General features: G+C 47.1%; 1 protein-coding gene across 1 annotated transcript in view; it reads left to right on the top strand.

Annotated features, from left to right (window-relative positions):
* Positions 1–23,697, top strand: part of LOC138580756 (rab11 family-interacting protein 1-like) — a 502,615-nt gene that overhangs the window by 446,989 nt on the left and 31,929 nt on the right. The gene's annotated exons all lie outside the window — the stretch shown is intronic.

Below are 23,697 nucleotides of genomic sequence, written 5' to 3'. Positions count from 1 at the left end.
TTAGGAAAGCAATTGCAAGACTTCCAGCGGCTGCTTTTCTACTTTGCGTGTCTGTTCTTACAAACTCCAGATCACACACAGTCCATCACAGTAAGCCAGTGAAGAATAGGATTCACGAATGTCTGACAAAATGATGGACACCATCAAGTAGGAAGTCTTCAAGATGTTGGACCTTGGGATTATTTAGCCATTTTGTAGTGGATAGGCTAGCCCTGTGGTGCTGGTTCCTAAAAACAGAAGTACTCTTTTGTGTTGACTACAGAGGGCTCAACTCTGACCAAGAAGGATGCACAACCCATACCTTGTGTAGACAAGCTAATTGACAATTTAAGCACTGGCAAGTATATGAATACCTTTAATCCCGGACTGAGTACTGGCATGTTGGCCTGATTGACCGAGCAAAGGAGGGTTCAGCATTTCATTTTACACCAGAGGAGCACTAGCAGTTTATTGTTATGCCCTTTGGGTTAGAAAATGCCCCTGCAACCTGTCAGAGGATGGTAAACCATGTCTCCTATCTGGCTTAGACGGATTCAGCATAGTCTATTTTGATGATGTTGCTATCTTCTGCCACACCTTGGCAAACCATGTATCCCACCCGAAAGCGGTGTTACAAGCCATGCAGAATGCTGGCTTGACTATGAAGTCTTCAAAGTGCTAGATAGCACAGAGCATTGTAACTTACCTAGGACACCAAATGGATCAAGATAAGAAATGGCCTTTTCAGGCAAAAGTGGAAGTGGTCCAGGATTGGATATTCCTGAAACTCAGACGCAGGTGGGGATATTCGTTGGCCCTAGTAGGTATTAGTGCTCTTTCACTAAGGGATATGGGACCATTTCCTTGCCCTTGGATGATTTAGACTCAAAGAAAAGGCCAAAGAAACTCACTTGGATTCCTGCCTGCCAAACAGCATTCCAGAACCTTAAAAATGGATTGCGCAGGCCCCAGTTCTAAAAATCGCAGATTATGGAGAAAAATGTATTATTCACACAGGCGCCTGTGAATTTGCAATTGGAGCAGTTATATCACAGCTAAACTCAGACGGATTGGTTGCCTGCATAGGCAGGGGACTGACTAAGAGAGAGAGGGAAACAGGGCCACAATTGGGAAGCAGGTGTTCACAGTAGTTTATGTGGTTTGCAAGTTGAAACCCTACATTTCTGTGTCTCACTTTACTGTCCAAATTGAAAAGCTGATGCCTCAGTAGATACTTTTGCCTTGATGGTGAGCTTGTCCATTAGAAGGGATGTGCTCAACCATTTTTGGCTAGTAGGGAGTGTGACCGGATGCCATCTGTGAGGGCAGAAAAGCCTGGGCTTTTTTGAGTTTTAGTAATACAATGATGTGTGTATCCCTATCTTTGAAAGTGAGATCTGTTAATCAGACCCCCCCCTTTTATAATGCATTGTGCACACGTGTATTCTCTTCTGCTTAACCTCTCTACTGATACCTCTCTGCATCTTAGATGTGGTTTGGCATTATGACAGTCACTACTGGCATGTTAATTCCTGTCAGCAAAAATCCAGCAACCACGATCTGCCTTTAACTGTGGGTAGTCCTGCATCTAAATTAAATTATACAATTGCGGGCCCCAAATCTGGTGGCAGATGCCAAATCTAAATGTAACGCAAAACAAAAGAGGTGATGGCGGGAAGGTTTGGATTTAATCCGAACCTCTGGCATTGCTCTGGGCAACCCTCCAGACCATAGTTCTTCGCCTAACAAGCCATTACAAAAGGGGAAGACCATATGCAAATTAGGCTTGGTCCCATGCCAAAAGGCCGAAACATGCCTGGGGTTGGTTAAGTGTCTGTGCAGAGGGGACCTGTCCTAGCAGTTTGGACTGGACTGCTCCCATTGGTGGCAGTACCTGACTGATTTGTATATGGCTGGACCCATTTTGCAATGGCACAGACAGGCTAAAAAACTGTGGTGTGGAATGTTGCCCAGAGCAGTACCAGTGGTTCAGATTAATTCAAAACATTCAACCCATCACTTTTCGTTTATAGTCAAATCTAAATATAAGTCATGTCTGGTTATGACATGGTAGACTTTGGGACTCCACAATTATAATGGCCAAAACCTGGTATCATTTAAATCAGTTGGATTTCTGATGACCCTCTTGGTGAGGGCCCTCCTTTATATTCACTGTTTGGGACTGAGTTTCACCCAAAACAAAACATTTGGGCTCAGCAAAAGCATTTGTCTTCCCTGGGAAACGGAGTGTCATCTTCCAGGAAGATGAGAACTGGCCCAAGGCGGCAGGGAGATGTTCAGTGCTTCAAAGGCTAGGCTCTGCTAGGCCAAAGGAATTCACACTAGGACCCTGCTCACTGAAGGTGACAGAAGCCTGAAAAAGCTCTCTACATACCTTCCGGCTAGGAAGTGCAGGACAAATCTTCCCTTTGGAGCCCCTGGACAATATCCCCTGAGCAGCCAAAAGTAAAGCACTAGCACTAGTTTTCTAGCTTTGATATGTTTTAAAAGCTAGCTCAGTTGCTTTGAGATGCTTTTGAAGCCACTGCCAGCACCCCCAGCTGCCTTTGAGGTTTGCTGCTTTTTCGATCGTTGTTCAGCTATCGAGCCTCTGACTCAACGCATCGCATCGTGGCACTCCAGTTTTTTTGAGCTAATCACCATCAAAGAACTGCACTGATTTGTGATGCCAACTCGACCCATCACCACCTGGTTTCTTCATCCGATTCGAGACGATCATCGCTACAGGACTGCCCCCCCCCCCATGGGAATCACCAACTCAAAACGTCTTGACGCCGACTAAAACAATTAAAAGCACCTAAAAGCATGGCTCAATGCTGTTGAGCCCTAGAACAAGCATTTAAAGGTATTCAAAGTGGTTCTGTCCCCATGGTCTGCCTCAACGGGCCTTAGTGACATGCAAATCCTCACTCACTACCTTTTGAAAAAACATCTTCAATACCTTTGACTTTGCTACAGAAATCCCGGCCGGTGCACTCCTATTTAGTGCCGCCTTTATTCCAAAGTCTGCACTCTCTGGGTTTTCCTTTACTGGGATGGGTCACTGGTGTTTTCATTAGTTGTATTTTCTAGTTTATTTTAGTTGTATTTTCTAGCTTAATTAAACGCACCTAGACAAACAATGCAAGATGCACCATATATGCCAGATTTGGTGTGTAGGAATAGATCACGGCTTTCCATCTCATCCACCATATAGGATAAGTAGGTAGGGTAGGAAAGTTGCTTCCAAGTGGCCGATGTTTCCATTTTAGCCAATAGTGATTCACGATTGGTGATGTGTGGGTCCAAATGTGTGAGAAAAGCAAAACTAGAAGCCTCAGAATGCAAACCGCTGTTGAATAAAAAAAAAAAAGCCAGTGCTGGAGGGTGATAACGTGGACAGTTAGTGATACTAAAAATCTACTTCGTTGACCGTCATAAGGAAGGAACTCAGCCTGCTATCACTCGAGGGAACAGTGAAATCTAGCATGCTCATGCTTTATTGCAAATCCAGAATTTCGTCTGATCCATCAATTTACAATCTAATCAAGAAAGAATGTGAAAACGGCCAAAGCAACATGCTAAACCGTTGGAAAAAAACAAACCAGGCTCTGTTGGCTACTACAGAGTGTGACGAAGAGACACTCGTCAGAAACCCAACAAAAATCCCAAAAAAACTGAAAGAAATCGACTGGATCCAAACCAGCGAGGCAGCTCTAAAGAATAAACTGACACAGCACCTCCCGCCAAACATCAGAAGATTCAACGACTTACAACCGTACATCAAAAAGTTCCCTTCTAGACACGCTCGCGATTTAATAATGAGAGCGCGACTAAATCTCCTGTTAACCAACGAAATCTTAGCAATCAGAGGGCTTTCTCCATCGAACGAGTGCCGATTCTGCAAAACGCCGGGAGTAACAGAGTCGATTAGGCATTTGCTCTTAGCATGTCCTCGCACAGCCAGGATCCGAACAGTCTACCTGACGAAGATCTTTTCGGAGCACATTTTAAGTGACCAGGACGTTTGTTGGTCGAGATTGATGGCCGGAGATAGACCTTCGTGGCAGCTGGCCACCTACAAAATGTTGGTCTATGTAAACACTGAACTTCTCAGCCGACCGTCCTCAGGTTGATCGGTCCGCCCAATGACCTTCGATGAGTTCCGGCCTCAATACTTCTCCCGATCTTATCACTGATGATCCTACATGCTACTGCAGCTTCGCACTGAAAATGAAATGTCTTCTATTCTTCTTTTGTAAAAATCTTATTGATTAAAACAATAAAAAAATATTTAAAAAAAAATCTACTTGAAGTCTTTCAGTCTGTCCCATGTCAAGTGTTACATATTTCACAAGTTTTGCCATCGGCACATGTCACTATGCAAATAAACGGTTATATGTGATTTCATCGCTGGAAATAAACATCAAGGGGGAAATGATATTTTTATTAACCCAGTAAACACCCTTCCTAACATGTTTTATGAATTGTACAATTATATAAACAAACTCCAATTGTAGAATATTTGGGGAAAGTGGTGGATAGTGGGTGGCTTTAAAAAAATATCGCTACCCCCTCAATGTATATTTCCAGCAATTAAATTACTGGGTACCAAATAAAGTACTTGTTGTCCGCCATTTCAAATGAGAAAATTAAGCTTTTATATTTCATAAGAACGCAAAATGATTAAGATACGCCCCGGAAGAAAGTAACAATGTCCTTGTGATTGTTTTAGCCACTGCTCTAATAGTTGTGAGTGCAACTTATTTAGTTAGTCCATTTTCAGTTGAGATTTTGTGCCATTTAAATTTTATCTGAATTTCCAGTTATGCCCACTCTGGCCTTTCTCCCAAATTATTCATAAGAATGTGAGACACTTTTAGCACAAATGCATGGTCGGGTTTTCAGAGTTCTGGGAATCCAAGCCTCTTTTTAACATTTCTGAGAATTATGTGGTCTGTTATCCTAGAGTGGTCAATCCCCAAAACACTAATCCAAACTCAGAATAAATGGACACACCCCAGTAGGGAATGAGACCAGGAGAAAGATTACAAGTTGAACAAAGTTTATATCAGGTAAATAAAGCATGCAGAGGACTCTGCTGCTCTGAGAGCGCTCTGCCAAACGATACATGAACAGTGGGTTATAAAGCACATATTTGTCACAACATACAGTACAGGATAACATTGTTCATTGGTGGGCCCCTGTGGTCCAGTGTGCAACAATATACAGTGCCAAACTCCAATTGGTTGTTGAGGCTGGGGCGGACTGTGGGCACGTCAGTCTGCTAGGCTCATCTCCGTGGGGTGAAGGTCAGGCTTGGTCCAGAAGGTACAATTGTTCTAGCTAATATAAACTACATAATAACCATTGCCATGCAGAAGAGTAAATGCATGACATAACCACATATACCAGAATGTGGGGTTGTATATAAATCGTGGGCAAACATACACATTCTTAGCCCAGACCCTTGTGGGGGTCGAGTTGCGGTGGTCCTTCTCCCCAGGTGCATTATCTAGGAGTTTGATCTAGGATTTATTCACCCTGGTGCCTCATGGTTCAAACGAATGGATTGACAGGTGTTAGTCCATGGAGAATGTATGATCACACAGGATTAGGTATATTGGGGGCAATCTAGGGTGGTCCGTGGGGGATGGGTCCCACCAACTGCTACATGAAAGGAGAGTAGAGGGGTGAAAGGTTGTGCAGGCAATAATTTCTAAAGGTGGGGGTCGAAGGAGCAGGTTTGTGGAGACAGATGAGTGCACAAGTCAAGTCTCGACCCGGTCACACACAGGGCAATGAGCTCAGAGGAACAGAAATAAAACAGTTGTCGGGTGCAACAATTCGCGCCTGGGCTTCCCTGGGAAAGGGCCAGCGCAGCGCATACAGGAGAGGAGGTATTGGGGGTGTCAGGACTGGTTGTGCGCTGCACTGGATGCAGGGAGAGAAAGCTTCTTTGAGATCATTGTGCGGCCTAGCAAAAAGATGGAGTCTCGGGTGGCACAAAATGGAGTCGGAGTGTATCGTCCCATGGCTTCTTCCGCTGTCGTCAGTGGAAAGACAAGGGGGACGTCTCCCCAAGATGGGATGAGCAATAGGCTTTTTTCGTGCAGAATGTACAGGGGTGGGCAAAACGACCCTTCCTCCCTTACAATATCAAACCTTCACACAACAGAAAAGATTGCAATGCCTTACCTATTTTTGTGTAAACTTTTTCATATACATGGAGACATTAATTAGGCAAGACATACCGTACTAGTATGCACCTTTTGACTGTATTAGCCTTGCCCACATAGAATTGTTAAGCATTTTCCAACTAGAATATGCAAGTTTAAAATCTACTATTAATTTATTAATATTGGTGGAAAATATTTTCTTACAATCCTTTTCCAGAAGGTGTGCCAAGTTATTTAAATCTGTTTGGGCCCATGTTAGTTCACCAATTGTGAATGTGCTCCCTAAAATAGGATTGGGCGATAGGAAGGACCTCTAACCTTTTGCACATTACTTTATAATCCAAAACAACTGCAAATTGTTGCATTTTGTTAACTGACACTGCCCGACCTTCATAGAAAGACTACGATAAGTCAATATATACCCCCACAAATAAATCCCTTGTTTGTTTTCATTGAAAAATGTATACTGATAGTGGTTCAATTTCTAGTTTAATGAAAAATGGGAATTTGGGCAAACTTGACATGCACCATTATATGAGACTAAGGAATCTGATGCAATTCTTTTCGCCAGAACTTTAGCTGATGCGCAATTATAAAGCAGATTAATAGATAAATATATATAATTTCCCAAACCGAATTTTCCCAAAGTGTGTCCAGGTATGAACAGTTTACGCTTCTAAAAGAAATTCTTGGAGTCAAAAGAAAATGCTACTATTGGTTCCTGGTATTTTAACAAGTATTAGAAATAAACATTATTTGTTGTTTATTACCCATACAACAGCAGCCTTTTATAAACCGTGCCTGGGAACGATGAGTAATATTTCCTATAGCGAGTTTTAACCTGCCATTGAAGATCTTGGCTATTATTTTTCAAATCCGCATTCAATGGGAATTTAAAACCTCCATCCCCAACCACAAGGCTAAAGAAGCTTTGTTATATACAAGACTACCACTGAAACCACGGATAATCCCTACATGTCCCCTTGTGAGAGGTCCTATCTCCCTTGTTTCCTACTAATTGTAAAGTGTTGACACTAGTCTGAATTCTCCCCATCCTCAACACTCACACAGAACAGCTGCACAGCGTCACAATTTGGACCAACAAAACTCCCACCAGTTTTTAACTATTTCAAGTAACACAAAACAACTACTTGTGTTATATAGCAGTACTAATATACAACTTCAGTTATTTATTCTAAACAAGTATTTGAACGAATGCATGTCTAGGTCAGTTCAGCTTCCCTTTCTTCTCACTGAAAGATGGGCTGCTCTGTTGTTGCTCCATTGGCTTGTGATCCAGTTCTGCTTGAAAAGATACAACCCTTTTGGGCAATTGAAGGCATGTACAAGTCCTGTGATGAATCCTGCGTAGTCATCACTGAACCCCAGACTAGGATCTCCTCCAATGTGGCCAGGGTAAGGTAGCTGCTATGTGATCCTAGCCCTGGTGGTGGTAACATGAGGGAGGATCACATGGGCGGAGATGGCTGTCAGGGGGAAGTTTTGACTCCTTTGGGAGGGATACAGTATTCATCTTCCTGTGAGGATGAGGGTCCCATAATTCCCAAATATCTAATGGCTTGCTGTCATTGCACAAGTCCCTCCCATGAAACTACCCGAAGAACATGCTATGAAAGGTCAGCTAAACGGAATAAGGTTTGTACCTTGGGAGTTCAGGAATTAAATATAACATCTAATTGTCATGATTATGTTTTAGGTAGAGGTCTGATACCCAGTGTTAAATCACAAACCTTTTACACAACATTTCCTAACTCTAACAACTCTCAGTTCACAAAATAAAAACTAATTAAACATCAAAGGACCAAAACCACTAATGACGTCAGGGTCCATAATGTCTTCGGCACTGAGACGAGGAAGAAGGGCCCAGAGGTAGTAAGGATCAAAGGTGCTATTGACCAGAATGTGCAGTCTACTTGTTATAGAGCAAGACACCTGAGCGGGACATTTAAATTCAGAAATTATATAAATCATTTATAACGCACCTGTACACAAGTGTTTCTAGGCGCGATAAGACAAGGGAGGCCAAGACAAACAATCTTACTAGGCCTTGTGCGAGAACGAGAAGTACAAGGGGAAAGGGAGGGGGCAAGTGCAAGGGAAATGGAGGGGACTACAGGGCAGAAGTGCTCTGAGTAAGTGCAGCCAGGGCAGCACAGCTCTGGGTAGTGCAAGGAGAACAAGGGACTGTAGGGTTACAGTTGCATCCCCTAGGTCCGTGGTAGAACTGGAGGCAGTGCAAGGGTGACTGATCAAGGAAGATCCTGACACCCAGTGGGACTCTGAGGGTAGCTAAGCAACCAGTCGGTACAGCAGATAGGTAGGTCAGGTAGGTCAACAGGGGAGGGAGAGAGAGAGAAAGCAGAGGATAAGAAGATACGTTTTGAGCTGCACCTGGAACTTCAGGTGGTCATGCTCAAGTTTGAGAGGGGTAGGGAGGCCATTCCTGAGGGAGGCATCTGCAGAGGAGAGAGATCTACCCCACTCTCTGCCTGGAGAAGCGTCTAACCCTTAAGAGAGTTGGAGGTAGCTGAGCGATGGGCTCGAGAAGGAAGGTATTTTGGAAGGATCGTTGGATGTAGTGCGGGCCCTGGCCCCCGAAAGCCTTCTGGACAATGCAAAGGGTCTTGAACCTTATCCTTGCCGCCACTGGGAGCCAGTGGAGAGATTTCAGGGTTGGAGAGATATGGTCTCTGGGCTTGAGGCCAAGGATAAGTCTTGAGTCCTGTTCGTCTTGAGTCCTGTTCTGGATAAGTTGCAGAGGGCGGAGAGTAGAAGAAGGCAGATTGAGGAAGAGGCTATTGCAGTAGTCCAGCCTAGAGAGAACCAGGGCTCTGGAGACAGTGAGCTTCTGGGGAAAAGTGAGAAAGGGAAGAGTCCCTTTGAGGAGGTGCAGCTGGTAGTGGGACTTCTAGGTGACATCCGAGATGTGAGGAAAGAAAGAGAGAGTGGAGTCAAAGATGACACCAGGTTTTTGTTGCCTTGCAGAAAGGTGAAGGAAGGGGGGGCCAAGGCAGACAGCCAGAGTGAGAGAGGGAAATCAGGGGCAGAGGTCCCAATGAGAAGGATCTCTGTGTTACTGCCAGAGATTGTTGGAGGTGCACCAATCCTGAATCACGGAATCAGTCAGGAATGAGCGAGAGAGGATAGGAGGCTGAGGGGAGCCTGAAGGAAAACTGAGTGTCATCCCCATGACACTGAAAGTTAGAGGAGAAGGTAGAAATCAGGTGGGCCAAAGGGACCAAGTAGAGGTTGAAAAACAAGGGTGAGAGGATAGAGCCCTGGGGAATGCCACAGGTAGAGAGAGAGGTGGCAGAGAGAAAGGGACCTAGTTGTACCTGGGAGGGGCGGTCCAAGAAGAAAGAGGTCATACACTCCAGGGCCTGGGAGGACACAGGAGAGGTAGAGACTGCAACAGTATTGGCCAGTTCCTTGCAGATTTGAAAGAGTTTGGTTGTGTTGTTAGAGGCCGTAGAGACAGAGCCCTGAATGTGTGCTCTCTTCTTGGACAGGACAGAGAGTCTGTATTGCCTTTGTAGTAGGTTGCAGGCCAGTTTGTCAGAGGATGCGCCTAAAGCCCTCCACTTCCTCTCAGCCACCCTTCACTTGCATTTCAGGATGGCGAGGTCGGAATCATAGAAATAGTTGCACTTGGAGGTAGGCTTTGGCCGGATTCTCATGACAGGGGCAAGGATGTCCATGGTGTTGGAAATTGAAAGATGCATATTAGAAAGGGCTATGTCAGGGTGTGAGTCAGCTGCAGGAGTAGGAGGAGCAGAGAAAGTAAAGGCAAAGGCATCCACTGACACACACTTCATGGGCTGAATAACCGAGAAGGTAGGTGGCAGTGCTGAGGGGACTTTGCCTGAGGGATAGAGAGTTTCAGATGAGAGTAGAGTAGAACGTGGTCAGTCCAAGAGAGAGCAGAATGAGTTACAGCCAAGGAGAGACATGGAAGGAGAAGCTGAGGCAGTCCAGAGGGCTGGGATTGCTGCAGCAGCTGAAGGAAGAACACCAGCTGATGCCGACGAAAATTGGTGAGTTGGCCTGAAGCTATAGGCGACCCGGCGCGTGGAGACAAAGAACAGTTAATAGTAAACAATAATTTTGAATACCGAACAAATAAAGTACAAAAGCAGCAAAGGTGCAATTCACCAACTCTGGGAATTCTGTAACCCGCATTGCAAACAGCCAAGAGGCTGTAAAGAAGCAGCAAAGAGGCGACAAGGGCACAATTCTCCTTTTATGGGATACCAACTGGGGGAAACCTGTAACCCATACGGCCAACAGCCAAGAAGCAGTAAAGAGGCGACAAGGTCACAATTCTCCTTTTATGGGACACCAAACGGGGGAAACCTGTAACCTGCATTGCCAACAGCCAACTAGCTGTAAAGAATCAGTCAAGAGGCAACATGGGCGCAATGTTAGTTTGACTCCTTTGAGTTTCTAGTTTGGGGAAACCTGTAACCCACATTGTCAAGGGACTATAAAAAGAGGAAGCCACTGTTGAGCCTTCCCCACATAGAATACTGGTGTGGAGAATATTGGAATAGATATTGCACTAAGACCAATTGCAGTTGTGGGGGTTTCTTTCTTCCTGGAAGGCGAGTACACCAGAAAAGGGATCAATGGTAGTTAGTCTTGGCAGGCGAGTGGACCAGGAAAGAACATTTTGTTTTGAAGAAGTGTGCTTGTGGCATAAAGGTGTGGTGGAAAGAACTTGCTAACTCTATTATCATCTTGACAAACGGTTGCATCACCAGAGGTATTTGCTGTGCCATCTTGACCACAAGTATTTCATGAGAAGAATAAGTGTGATATGCTAGTAATTGCTTTACATTCTGAAGAGAAAAATTGCCTTGGTTTATGAACTTGTGTTTTGTGAAAAAGACATTTGCCTTAACAAGAAGGATATTGTGGAAGACAAGTGCTTTGTTTTCTGAACAAGTGTTTGTCAAAGAGACATTTACTTTACCACGTGGAAGGACGCAGTGGAGGGAAAAGACATTTTGTGTTGAACTGAACAGAACGGCATCGAATCAAAACTTTTCCAAAGGTAATCAAGAATTGATCCAGCGGAAGGGAGCGCAACCCCGGTCACAAGGACTACTTTCTGAATTTTAACTTTCACATTGTTTTATTGAACTGAAGACAGCCAAATTTTCCATGTATACTTTTAGTGTGAGGGTCAGAGACATTTTGGGCACTAGGTCATCCTTCTTTAGTTTTAGTTTGCTAGGTAGGGACATCCTTGTTAGGATAGGGAAAGATAGGCGTTATCTCATCCTTTTTCATTTATTAAATGGCAAACATTGAGAAAACGATAACTTTGGATCCTGACCCTGGGGGTGGACAAGCGAGCTAGGATCTCCTGAATGGAGGGTCTTTGGGGATTGGAGAGAGGGTACCCGAAGGCGAGACCTGGTATCCCCCCCTTTCCTGATACTCACCTACCCTTCCCTCCCTTAGCCTTTATGGGCTATTGCCAATCTCATCCCATCCTCCCCTGTCGTTTTCCCTTAAGTACTGAGAAGAAGAAGAGGAAACTGGAGATAGTACAGATTTCCTATTATAAACACCACTCTGGGACGAAGAAGAGTGGTCTGGAGGCATGTAGCAATGAAGATCCGTCATCTCACACTAATAGGCTCAAGCAGGGTCAGGCAATTGAGTATACCTCGCTTCACATGCAGCCTGTTAGTAGTAGAAGAAAGTATAAAAGTTGGAATCCAGAAGCACATGAGAGGTGCAGCCGCAGAAGGAAAAGAGCCAAGGAATTGCCATGCTGAGGACCTAGAAGCCGAGACGTTGACACGCTGATAGAGATACCGAGAGTCTTGCCGATGTGACTATACAGGACTGGGAGCCCTTGTGAGGGAAGGCGTACAGCAAGCGTTGCCAGGGAGCAGAGGCAGAGCCACGCACGAAGGTGCAACCGGTGAACTGGCGAGTTGGTTTTCCGGCTCTAGGAAAAGCCGCTGAACGGAGATGCAGAGACTCGGGAAGTGTTGGGAGACACTAGGAATGCTGTAGCGCTCCAAGGGACTTTGGAAATGGTAACCGTCCATGGAAGTAGTGAAATATTACACTTTCTGAATGCCGTACTGAATGAAAGGTGCTATTTAAGCCTGCATAATTGAGAACTGCATTTACTGAATACCGAACTACATAAAAAGTGCCATTCAAGCCTGCACAACTTAAAGTTCCATTTACTGAAAACGGAACTGAATGAAAGGCATTGTCCTGATGAATACAACGCAACATTACATTTACTGAATATTGAGTGGCAGGAAAGTTGTTGTTTGAGTGAAACCAAGTAAATGCTGCATTTATGAAGAGTTGTCTTGAATATTACTGAACAACGACAGGCTCCCACGCCATTCATAGAAGGGCCTCTTGGCAGGGGCCCCCCTTAGTGCCGACGCCCTCATGCGGCATGGCGTGGAGTGGAGCCGGGGTGGAGGAGCCATGCACGTTACCGCCCAGAAGGGGGAGGGGGCGGTGCATGACCTCATCAGGAGCGACACAAGGCAAGCGCGCCCCAGCCGGAGACCTCCCGGGGGTCCTCCGTTAAGGAAACACACGGTCAAAGGAATACCTTTTTCAGCACGCCGCTGCCAGGATAGTTGGCCCTCCTGCAATGGAGTACGGAATAAGTGATCAGCAATTACAAAGAACGCCGTCAGAAAAGGGCGAAGGTCGGCCTCAGCACGAACCAACATGCCACCGGGGAGTCCGGAAGGCCAGCTTGCCTGGGAAATACGGAATGAATGAGGGTAGAGACAAGGTTCAAATGAGCGGGAGGTGTTTTAGGGGCGCAGGCGACCTGGTGCATGAGGGGGAACTCACTGCTGCCGGTTGCCCGCTGTGAGTTGTGGTGGAGACACCAGTCGCAGCGATAGGTCTCTTGCAGATACGCCATGCGGATGTTACATGGTTTTCCCGTTAGAAAGCACTGGCAGATACCACAAGGGAACTGCACAGCCATCTGTTTATAATGAACGGTGCCCATGTGTATTAGACTCAGGGGAGGCCCATGTTAAAGGGAAGGGTTAGGGGGCTTGGAAGACCTTCCAACTCCAAACGTGGGTGGGGGGAAATGGGAAGTGCATCGTTGGAAACAAAAAATGGAGAGCAATAATGAAGTCAGCAAGGGGGGGGAATTAAAGGTTTTACAGTAAATGGGGCTCTGGTAAGTAGGTTGGGAAAACTGGGGTGGAGGGGGTCCACTTGGGAATAGGGGTCAGTGAGGGGGGGTGATAAGAAAAATGGGGCATTTTCAATTGACAGCTCAAGGAGAACAGAAAAATACTTGGGAGTGGGGGGTCCTTGGAATGCGGTGGGAAGTTGCGGTGGGGCCTAAGAGGAGCAGGGGGGAAGAGTTGGGGAGGACCCCTCTTAAGCGATAGGTAAGGAGGGGAGGATGATGGGGAAATTAAAGCTGTTGGGCTCTGGGATGAAGATAGCTTTGGATGGGGCTCTTGAGAACAGGAGGGCGTGAAGGGGATGGGACAACTAAGGTGGTGGGAGCTAGGGTAGCCCGGGGTTTCGGCGGAAGGGGGGGATTCCTGACATGACAGGCTAAGGGAAGATCATTGGGGTAGAGGGAAATTTGGCAAGGAATAGAGAGCCACTAAGGGAAAAGGGGAAGTGGGAAGAAGAGGGAATCCAGGGGTAAAAGGAAGCAAGAGGGGGGAAAAGGAGATCTGGATGCATCCTAAGAAAGGAGCCAAAATGGACAAGTGACAAGGAAACGGAAGGGGAAAGGGAAGCATGACATGGAAAGAGATCTGGACGAATCCTAAAAAAGTACCCAAAGCGAACAATGGAGAATGAAACAAAATAAGACCATGAAAGAAAATGCACTTAAATAGAGATGGGAAAGGAAAACTAAAGAAAATGAAATAAAAAAGAAATGAAAACAAAAGGAATGGCCAAAGGGTAGAAAGGGACTGATAAGGAGGGACGGGGCCCGGGGCGGGTTTGCAAGGACCTAAAGGGGCAGGGGGGAGGGGCTAGGATGCTATTGCTCAGCGCAGAATCCTGAGGGTAGCAGCGAAACGGAACACCTGTAAGTTAACTCCTGACTTTATGTATGTAATAAAGTTTGCTGTGTCAATTTTTCTCCCACTCATTCAACTGGTCATACCTCTCATTTGGGCTATCGGGGGGTTGGGCTCCAAGGGAGGAGGGTAGCGGTTAAGGAATGGGGGCAAGACGGGGCAGAGGGTGTTGGGAGCAGTGGATGAAGACGTGCCCCCACTAAGAGTGTCAGCGCTAAGGCTTTGGGGAAACGTATGGTTGCCTGACCTTGGATGGGTGGGCTGTGGGGTCTGACAACTGCGCCTAGACCAGGAAGTTTCCTAACACAGACTTTGGCAACATCAAAGGTCAAATCACAGACAAGGTATGTGGTTGCTGGTTGCATGACCTGTAATGGGTGGACCGTGGGGTCTGACAACTGCGCCTAAACCAGAAACCACTAATTAGTATTGGAAAAGCAGCAAAGAAGTGTGTGCCCTTGGTGAAACTAACCAAATGACATGTCATATCTGTATTCACTTGTGAACAGAGGAAACAGGTCAACTGCTCTGTGTACATCTTTGGGAAGGGAACCATGAGAACGAAAGAACTGGAGAGTGTTGTATGAAGCTGATTACATTTGAACTTGGGGAAGGGAAACGGTTTAAAATAAGTGAATAAAGTGTGTAAAATAACAGAAAAGCAAGCTAAATCCCTGTTTGCCACTTTGGGCACACAGTGCTTCTCAAGAGAGTTGCAGTCCGTGCCTCTCTCGTTTATTGGCCATCAGGCGTGATAGAGCCGGCGCAACAGAGACCAGCCGGTCTGTGTCTGTCCGTGGCGGACCCAGTGGATGGCTGTCCCTCCTTATTAGCTTTCGGCAGAGGAATACGGGGAGTTCCTCCTTGTCTGTGGTAGCACTCTTGTATCTGTTGCTATCTTGTGGGTTATCTATCCTCCCACTATGATACAATAATGCTAATAATGTATGCCAGTGATTTTTTACATACTTTGAAAAGTACCACACATGGAACACTGTCATTGGGCACCTTAAATAAAATCAGGCAGTATAATATCAGGGCCAACAACTCTTTGGCCCAACACTGGACTGTACTACCCCCACTGAAACTAGCGCAGTCGGCCATTAAGAATGCAGTAGCCATAAATTAGCTTGACTATGAAGCTCAATATGTTTTTTTTATGACAGAGTTTAATAATAACAGTATTACTCATTTCCATCTTTAGTACCTGACTCTTTTCAAATTAAACAGCATAATAGAGATAATAAAAAAGGAGGGGGGTGTGGCCATTCTGGCTAGAATCTCTCTTGAAGTTACGAATGTACATTGTCTTTGATGGGATGTTACATTCCAGGTGCTGATCTGTACTGATCATCCATTGGAACGGATGTTTGTGAATGGAAGATTGCACAGGGGCAACGCGCTGGTCTTGGAAGCAAGAAAACGCAGAGCAACAGAGGTTTGAATCCCGGATGCGCGCTTAGAAACCGAACTTGGGTATGGTATTAGGCACGTTATTAAAAACCAAATAAATATAAATAAATATCTCCTAATGAAGCCTGGGGCAGCCACTCTTTTTCTGGATACTCTTGACACCCATCTGGGGTCAGACGCTCTCCATTACTCAAGTTTGATTATTTTGAGTGACTTGAATATATGGTGCAATGTCCCGGAAGATGTGGACTACAGACATCTTTTTTTTTTTAAACTGTTTTTTATTGACTTTTACGTTACAAACCATACAGCACAACAAAGCCCCCTTACGCGGGGCATAACACCACCCCCACCCCACCCAGCCTGCTTCCGCCCCCCCCATATAAACCACAATAATGCGTCAGCATGTCAGAGTCACAGCCAAAGTTCCAACAAGATGAAAACCTATAGTGCACTATTACTATAAGGGCAATAGCCCTAAGGTTGATCCACACCAAAGCAAAAGGAGCATTCCGATTCAGTGGCCGAGTACCTTCAAAGCATTGTCGGAGTAGACTCCGGGGGAACCCTGGGATAACGAGACACTCTCACAGGGTAGTCCATCTGATTTGTAGCTCCTGAAGGCCACCCAGTAGTCCCTGGGTCTGCCACTGAAAGGGAGTGTCTGATTGTACTGTGTTTCTCTTCGTTCACACAACAACATAGAATTCACCCAGTGGTGTAAGGTGGGGGCTGCAGCCCCCCAGGTACGGGCCACCAAAGACCTAGCGACCACAGAGGCCATGCTCACCAAGCGTTTATCACTATCAGATTGCAGTTCCACCAATGTCAACAACCAAGTTTCAGGAGTAAATGGGATCGGGTCATCTATTATCTTCTCCATAACTTCTGTGATGGCCCTTCAGAAGGTTTGAATGAGAAGGCAGAGCCAGGCCACTTGATAGAAGTCAGCTGGGGTCCGTTGCCATCTCTTACAGTTCGAGGACCTAGTTGGGAACAATTTGTGCAAGGATAGAGGGGAGTAATACAGCTGATATAGAAACATGTAGTAATCAAGCAAAATCTGTTGTTGATGGAGATCGATTTGGACTGCGCCAGTATAGAACCCCATTGAGTCTCAGACAGGGAACGTGATAAACAGCCCTCCCATTTGGTCCTATATTGGGATGATGAGGGGGGCACCAACAATTGAGCTATACCATACAGGGATGAGACCACCCTTCTAGTAGATATCGGGTTAGTAATGTAATCCAAGATTGGGGAAACCGCCGGAGCCAAGGGGAAATCAGGCCATCTCAATCTCAGCACCTCACAAAGACAGAAGTATAGTAGCATAGTGAGTGGGGACCAGTCACCCCTGGAATTAAGTTCCTCCCAGGTTATAAATTTACCAAGCGGCGCAACATCCCCCAACGTATGGATATGCAAGGTCTGGAAGTGCGGAATAAATATATTCTCGAATGTGAGAGGGATTCCGCGGACCCTGTATATGGCCATCCACGGGGAGTACCACAGACCCAACCCTGACCACTTCGCCATCTGATCCCAGGCCTTCAACGTGATCTCCAGGCGCTGAACCTCCACCCTCACATGACGCTCCCGGACGGCCCAAAGAAAGCCCCGTAAGTCGTTGGTCTGATCGATTGCCCTCTCGAGTTGAGAATGGGGACAGCTATTCGTGGGGGACCACCACCAAGTCGAATATTGGATCTGAGCAATAAGATAGTTTCGAAAAAGATTGGGGACCTCTAGCCCTCCCTGAGCGTACGAGCAGCACAACATGGGTAGGGATATGCGAGGACGTTTCCCTGCTAAGATCAGTTTGTACATCAGGGCACTTACGCATTTCCAGAAGGATGTAGGGGGCCATACTGGTACGTTATTGAAGATGTATAGTAATTTCAACAGGATAACCATTTTAGATAAAGAGATGCAGGCCGCCTGAGAAAGGGGGAGTCGTATCCAAGCATCTACCCTATGTTCCAAGTGTTGCAGAGCTGTGATGTAGTTCTCCTCGAATAGTCTTACAGGGGAAGTGGACACCCTTATACCTAGGTAGCGGATTCCCCGTGGCCACAAGCAAAGGTTTCTCCGACATCCTGCAAGGAGACCCCTGATGTGAGTGGAAGGACTTCAGATTTAGACCAATTTATTTGTAGGCCAGAGATGGCCCGAATGCGGATATTTCCTCTATCACAGGTGGTAAGTTAGACCGAGGTTATTTTATGTATAACATGTCATCCGCATAGAGGGAGACAATAGATACATGAGAACGGATTATCACTCCACGGTGAGAGTGCAACTCTCAGGACACAGGCCACCGGCTCGATAGCCAGGGCGAACAGGAGGGGGGAGAAGGAGCACCCCTGCCTAGCACTCCAAGTAGGGTAAATAGGAGTCGATTGAAACCCGTTAGTGTATACCAGGGCACGAGGGGCTGAGTAAAGCAGCCTAGTCCAATGGAGAAACGTGTTACCCACGCCCGTGCACCAAAGGACTTCGAACAGAAAAGACCATTCAACAGAATCAAATGCCTTCTCCGCGTCCAAAGCCACCGCAGCGATAGGGACGTCTGGGTTCACATTATGAATTAAAGTAAATAACCTACGCAGATTATTTTGTGGGAGAAGCCGGTCCGCAAGTAGCTTCGCTAAGATTTTATTGTCCGTTTTTATCGGAGACAAGGGGCGATAGGATGAGCATTTCCTAGAGTCTTTGTTAGGTTTAAGCCGTACCGTGATCAAGGCCGTCCGAGTGGACTCCGGGAGTACCCCAGAGGAGGCCGCCTCCTCGAACATGTTACATAAATGGGGGATAAGCAAATCAGGGAAAGCCTTATATAACTCAGCCGTGATCCCGTCCGTACCGGGGGCTTTACCGTTCGGGAGCGACTGTATCACTCTACGAAGTTCCTCTACTGTGAGGGGATCGTTAAGAAGCCCCCTGACCTCCGAGTCAAGCCAGCCCAGGGCTACCCTAGCAAGGTATTGGGTGATGTCGTCATCCCCGACTGAGCTATGGGTGGCATACAGCTTTTCATAAAACTGACAAAATACCTCATTTATCCCCTCCACGTCCCTGATGGCCTCCCCAGTGGGGAATTATTCCAGTACGGGTTCCAGACGATTCTCCTGTCTTATGGCCCAGGCAAGGGTCCTACTCGGGCGATCTCCCTCCCCATATCTCGCCGACAGCACCTGGTCACCCAGGAACCTCTCCTCGCTGTCCATTAGAGAACAGATTTCTCGTCTTTTTGCTGACAAATCGGCTTCAAGCGTGGGGGAGTTGGACTTTCCCAGAAGGAGCTCCATATTTTTAATGTCTTTCTCCATGCAGGCGATTGCCCGGCGAATGCTTTTCAGGACCCCCCCCCCCTTCCTATGACATACACCAACCCCGCAAATAGACCTTAAAAGCCTCCCATAGGACACCGGGACTGGAGACTGTGCCCTCATTCAACTGAAAAAATTCTGTAATGGCCCGGTGCAGATCTTCCCGAAACGCCCCATCTTCTAGAGCATGAGCTCGGAACCTCTAACGGAGTTGCCTAGGGGGGGATGAAGGGCCCTTAAACCTCACCAGTACCGGGGAGTGATCTGACAAAGTGCGCAGGAGAATCGCTCTTCTGTCCGCCACGCATGAGAGATCCGGGGACAGGAAGATATAATCGATTCTGGAGGAACTCCCATGTACACTGGAATGGTATATATATTCTCGGACGTTTGGATGATGCCAACACCAAATATCAACCAAGGAGTAGTCTGTAGCTATGGAGTGCCATTTTTGAGTTGCCCGAGTAAGTGGCCTCAGGGCTGATGTTGACCTGTCTAACGTGGCAGAGAGGGCTAGGTTAAAGTCTCCCACCCAAACCACTTCGTACCCCGGGAATGTCCAGAGGTGTTCTGTGCATGATAGGAGAAAATCGGGAGAGTCATAATTAGGGCCTTACATACTGACGAATAAGACAGGCCAGGCCGCGATCGAACCAGCCACCAGAATAAACCGACCCTCACTATCGTAGACCTGTCTATGCAGTTTAAATTCCAAAGTTTAAAAGACACAAGTAGGTCGCTCAGTGCCTGAATCTGCCGATCCAATCCATGGTATCTCCAGGGCAGGTGAAGCCACTACACACCGCACCCCGCGATGCGCCCCGCCAGGTCCACAGAGCACCATAGGGCACAGCTAACCAGCAGTCCCAGTACATGGCTCCGCACACAGTGCCCCCCTCAGGTCAGTGCCAAAATCCATCAGCCATAGAAGATAGGAAGGGGGGGGGCACGGACCCACAGGTGACACAGTACGGTTGCCCAGGCGAGGTGATCCTGGTCCGTCGTCCTGTCCGCCCCACCCCGGAGTAGAAGCACACCCCCAGCAGCCACCCGACTCACCGCTTAACAGGCCTCCAAACCAGCGGGATCGGGTGGAGAAGGAGGGCCCAGCAAGATCCAAGGTGCGCTGAGCACAGCGGCCAGACGAGACGCGGACGCGGCTCCAACGGAATGGGTGATGGGCTCTGGTGAAGGCAGGCCCGCCCCTTGCTGCTCATCAGGGGGGGTCCGCCCGGCCACCAAGGGGGAGACGAGCAGGGGCCCCCACTCCACCGCCGCCGATGAACACCTCCACACCACGATGAAGAGGAGCCGGGTAGCAGAGCAGCCAATGCTGGCGGGGAAGGGGAAGCCTGCCAAAAACAGCCGTGGCGGTTACAAGGGAGACAGCCCGTTGCTCAGGATCCACCGGCCCGCGATGACAGGTAACAAGTCCCCACTCCAGAGATATTCCGATGCCTCCCTGTGCCAGTTTTCCACCACAGTAGATGTCAGGGCTGCAGGATTTCAGACCTGGTCGGTGCTACAGTGAGTGTGCCCCCATCTGCTGGCTAAATCCTTGCCTTCCATTGCCATCTAGCCCTAATTTTGCCCCCTCTTCCACCCCTGCACCAGGATCGTACCCCTCTCCCCTCCCGCTTCCTGGTTAACATCCTCCCACCTCCCAGCCTGCCCACGGCCCCCTGATTGACTATGTGGCCGTGTAGTCAAGAAGACTACAGTGCGTTCATGTACACTGAGGCCCATTCGGACCTGGTCAGTGCTACGGTGAGTGTGCCCCATCTCCTGGCTAAATCCTTGCCTTCCATTGCCATCTAGCCCTAACTTCGCCCCCTCTTTCCCCCCTGCACCCGGATCGTACCCCTCTCCCCTCCTGCTTCCTGGTTAACATCCTCCCGCCTCCCAGCCCGCCCACGGCCCCCTGATTGGCTCTGTGGCCAGATTACACTGGCCATTACTGTCCTTCCCAAGGCAGCCCCTGCCCATGCAGCCCCGTTCGGCTAAGGACCCTGAGGCAAAGGACGACTCCCGATCGTATCAGCAGGTATCTGCAGGAGAAGCAAGACGACAACAATAAGTAAGTGTGGCAAGGACGGGGACTGAAGCAATTACTTCAAGCCATACTACCCTACCACTCTACCCTATACGTGAAAATGTAGTAAAACCTTTCCATCTGTGGCATAGTCGCATCTAGAAAGCCTGCCTATTAGAATATCTGTGGTCCAGTTGCGCCTAAAAGTCTCCACATATCTCTGGTATAAATGCATCTTGAATGTCCTCCCAATATAATTATTGTTCGATTTAGAAGTGTGGCAACTATCCCCTCTCGGCAAAGTTGAATTTAGAGTGTGCCTAATATCCTCTCTGTGCTAAGTTGAATTTAGAAGTGTGCCCAATTGTCACGACCCATGACCCAGAACCCCACTGGCATGGTCACATGCCAGGTAGGGTTAGGACTCGGGGTTCATTTGGGGCCCCAAGGGCCTTACATTATCACCAGGGACTCTCCAGGAGGCAGTCCTGACGCCTTTGGCGCCAGGCTCATATTTGGAATGGGACTTGAGGGGACTACGTTTTGTGTGTAAGCCTGTAGCCAACATGGAGATACCCACACAGTCTAGTCCCTAAGAACCAGACTGTGCTGTGGAGTGTTTTAGGGTGTGGTAGCCCGGACTTCTTTACCTGGACTACTTTACAGGGGTAGGCTATATAAACCACACCCAAGCTACAGAACGTGCTTCGCGTTATTCTGCAGCCAGCAGTTCTTTGCCCGACACACCCATGAACAAGCTGTAGCACACACGCACCAGAACGAAGCACCTGGAGGGAGAGAGAAAAAAGGACAACGTTAAACAGGTTACTCACAGCAATCACAGCAGTAACCATAACCTCCTCACCTGGCTGGGCATATCTTGGCCGGTTCCGCTCCGGAAATCTCTGCACGCTCAGAAAGACCATTGCGACCTGAAAAGGAATAAAGAATACAGGTTAGCCCAAAAAGACATTAGCGCTCCGCACTTCGCGCTGAACCTACCATTCTTCATATGCTCCGCGTCCATAATCCCGGCAGGAGCCTGATCCAAGCAGCGCACCCAGCGAACCTCTGCACACCTAAGGGGGAAACAATCAGGGAAAGACATTAATAGCACGAAAGAAAAGCAAAGGCCTTCAGAGACTGCTATAATCGGACTTACTTCCTTAAAGACACTTGAATGGGTTGGCACCAGTGAAGTTAACTCGCTTCAACCCGCAGACAACTATGCACCCCTGCGCAGAAAGCAGGACGGAGAGCACGCCAGACATCATAACAAGGTGAGGAGGGGGCCATCAGGTCGAGTCCAAGAGGCTGGTGGGAGGAAACAAAATCTGTGCCTAAGTCCAGTCCTCCTGTGTTTTCAGGCCCACCTGCCATAGAAGACATCATCCGAATTGGGCACATCCGGGGGAAATCCGGCAACCAGGGCATACGGGCGTCCCTGTGGATACCAGGTGAGCATAACACCAATATCCCCTATGTGCAAAGTTGATTTTGGAGTGTGCCAACTATCCCCTATGTAAAACGTTACATTTGGAAGTGTGCCCAATATCCTCTCTGTGCTAAGTTGAATTTAGAAGTGTGCCTAATATCCTCTATGTGAAAAGTTGAATTTGGAAGTGTGCCAACTATCCCCTATGTGAACCGTTGAATTTGGAAGTGTGTCCAATATCCTCTGTGCTAAGTTGAATTTAGAAGTGTGGCAACTATCCCCTCTCTGCAAAGTTGAATTTAGAAGTGTGCCTAATATCCTCTCTGTGAAAAGTTGAATTTAGAAGTGTGCCCAATATCCCCTATGTGCAAAGTTGATTTTGGAAGTGTGCCAACTATCCCCTATGTGAAACATTGAATTTAGAAGTGTGCCTAATATCCTCTATGTGAAAAGTTGAATTTAGAAGTGTGCCCAATATCCCCTATGTGCAAAGTTGATTTTGGAAGTGTGCCAACTATCCCCTATGTGAAACATTGAATTTAGAAGTGTGCCTAATATCCTCTATGTGAAAAGTTGAATTTAGAAGTGGCCAATTATCCCCTCTCGGCAAAGTTGAATTTAGAGTGTGCCTAATATCCTCTCTGTGCTAAGGTGAATTTAGAAGTGTGCCCAATATCCCTTATGTGAAAAGTTGAATTTGGAAGTGTGCCCAATATCCTCTCTGTGCTAAGTTGAACATAGAATTGTGGCAACTATCCCCTCTCTGCAAAGTTGAATTTAGAAGTGTGCCCAATATCTTCTCTTTGAAAGTTAAATCTAGAAGTGTGCAAATTAGCCTCGCCTGATTGATTTTAGTAGTGTGCCCAATATCCTCTCTGTGCAAAATTGAATTAATTACCTAATATCCTCCCTGTGCAAAGTTGAACCTAGAAGTGTACCTTATATCCTCCCTGTGAAAGTTGAATTGAGAGGTGTGCCTAATATCCTCCCTGTGAAAAGCTCAATTAAGAAGTGTACCTAATATCCTCCCTGTGGAAAGATCAATTTAGAAGTGTGCCTAATATCCTCCCTCGCAAAGCTGTACAAATTTGAACTTGGTTACCTAATATCCTCCCTGTGCAAAGTTGAACTAAGGAGTGTGCCTAATATCCTCTCTGTACAAAGTTGAACCTAGAAACGTGCCTAATATCTACTCTGTGCATAGTTGTATTTAGAAGTGTACCTAATACCGTCCCTGTAGAAAGTC

This window comes from Ambystoma mexicanum, chromosome 3p (assembly GCF_040938575.1).
Source record: "Ambystoma mexicanum isolate Mex_15411 chromosome 3p, UKY_AmexF1_1, whole genome shotgun sequence".
Lineage (NCBI taxonomy): Eukaryota > Metazoa > Chordata > Amphibia > Caudata > Ambystomatidae > Ambystoma > Ambystoma mexicanum.
This window is presented reverse-complemented; position numbering and strand designations above follow the sequence as displayed.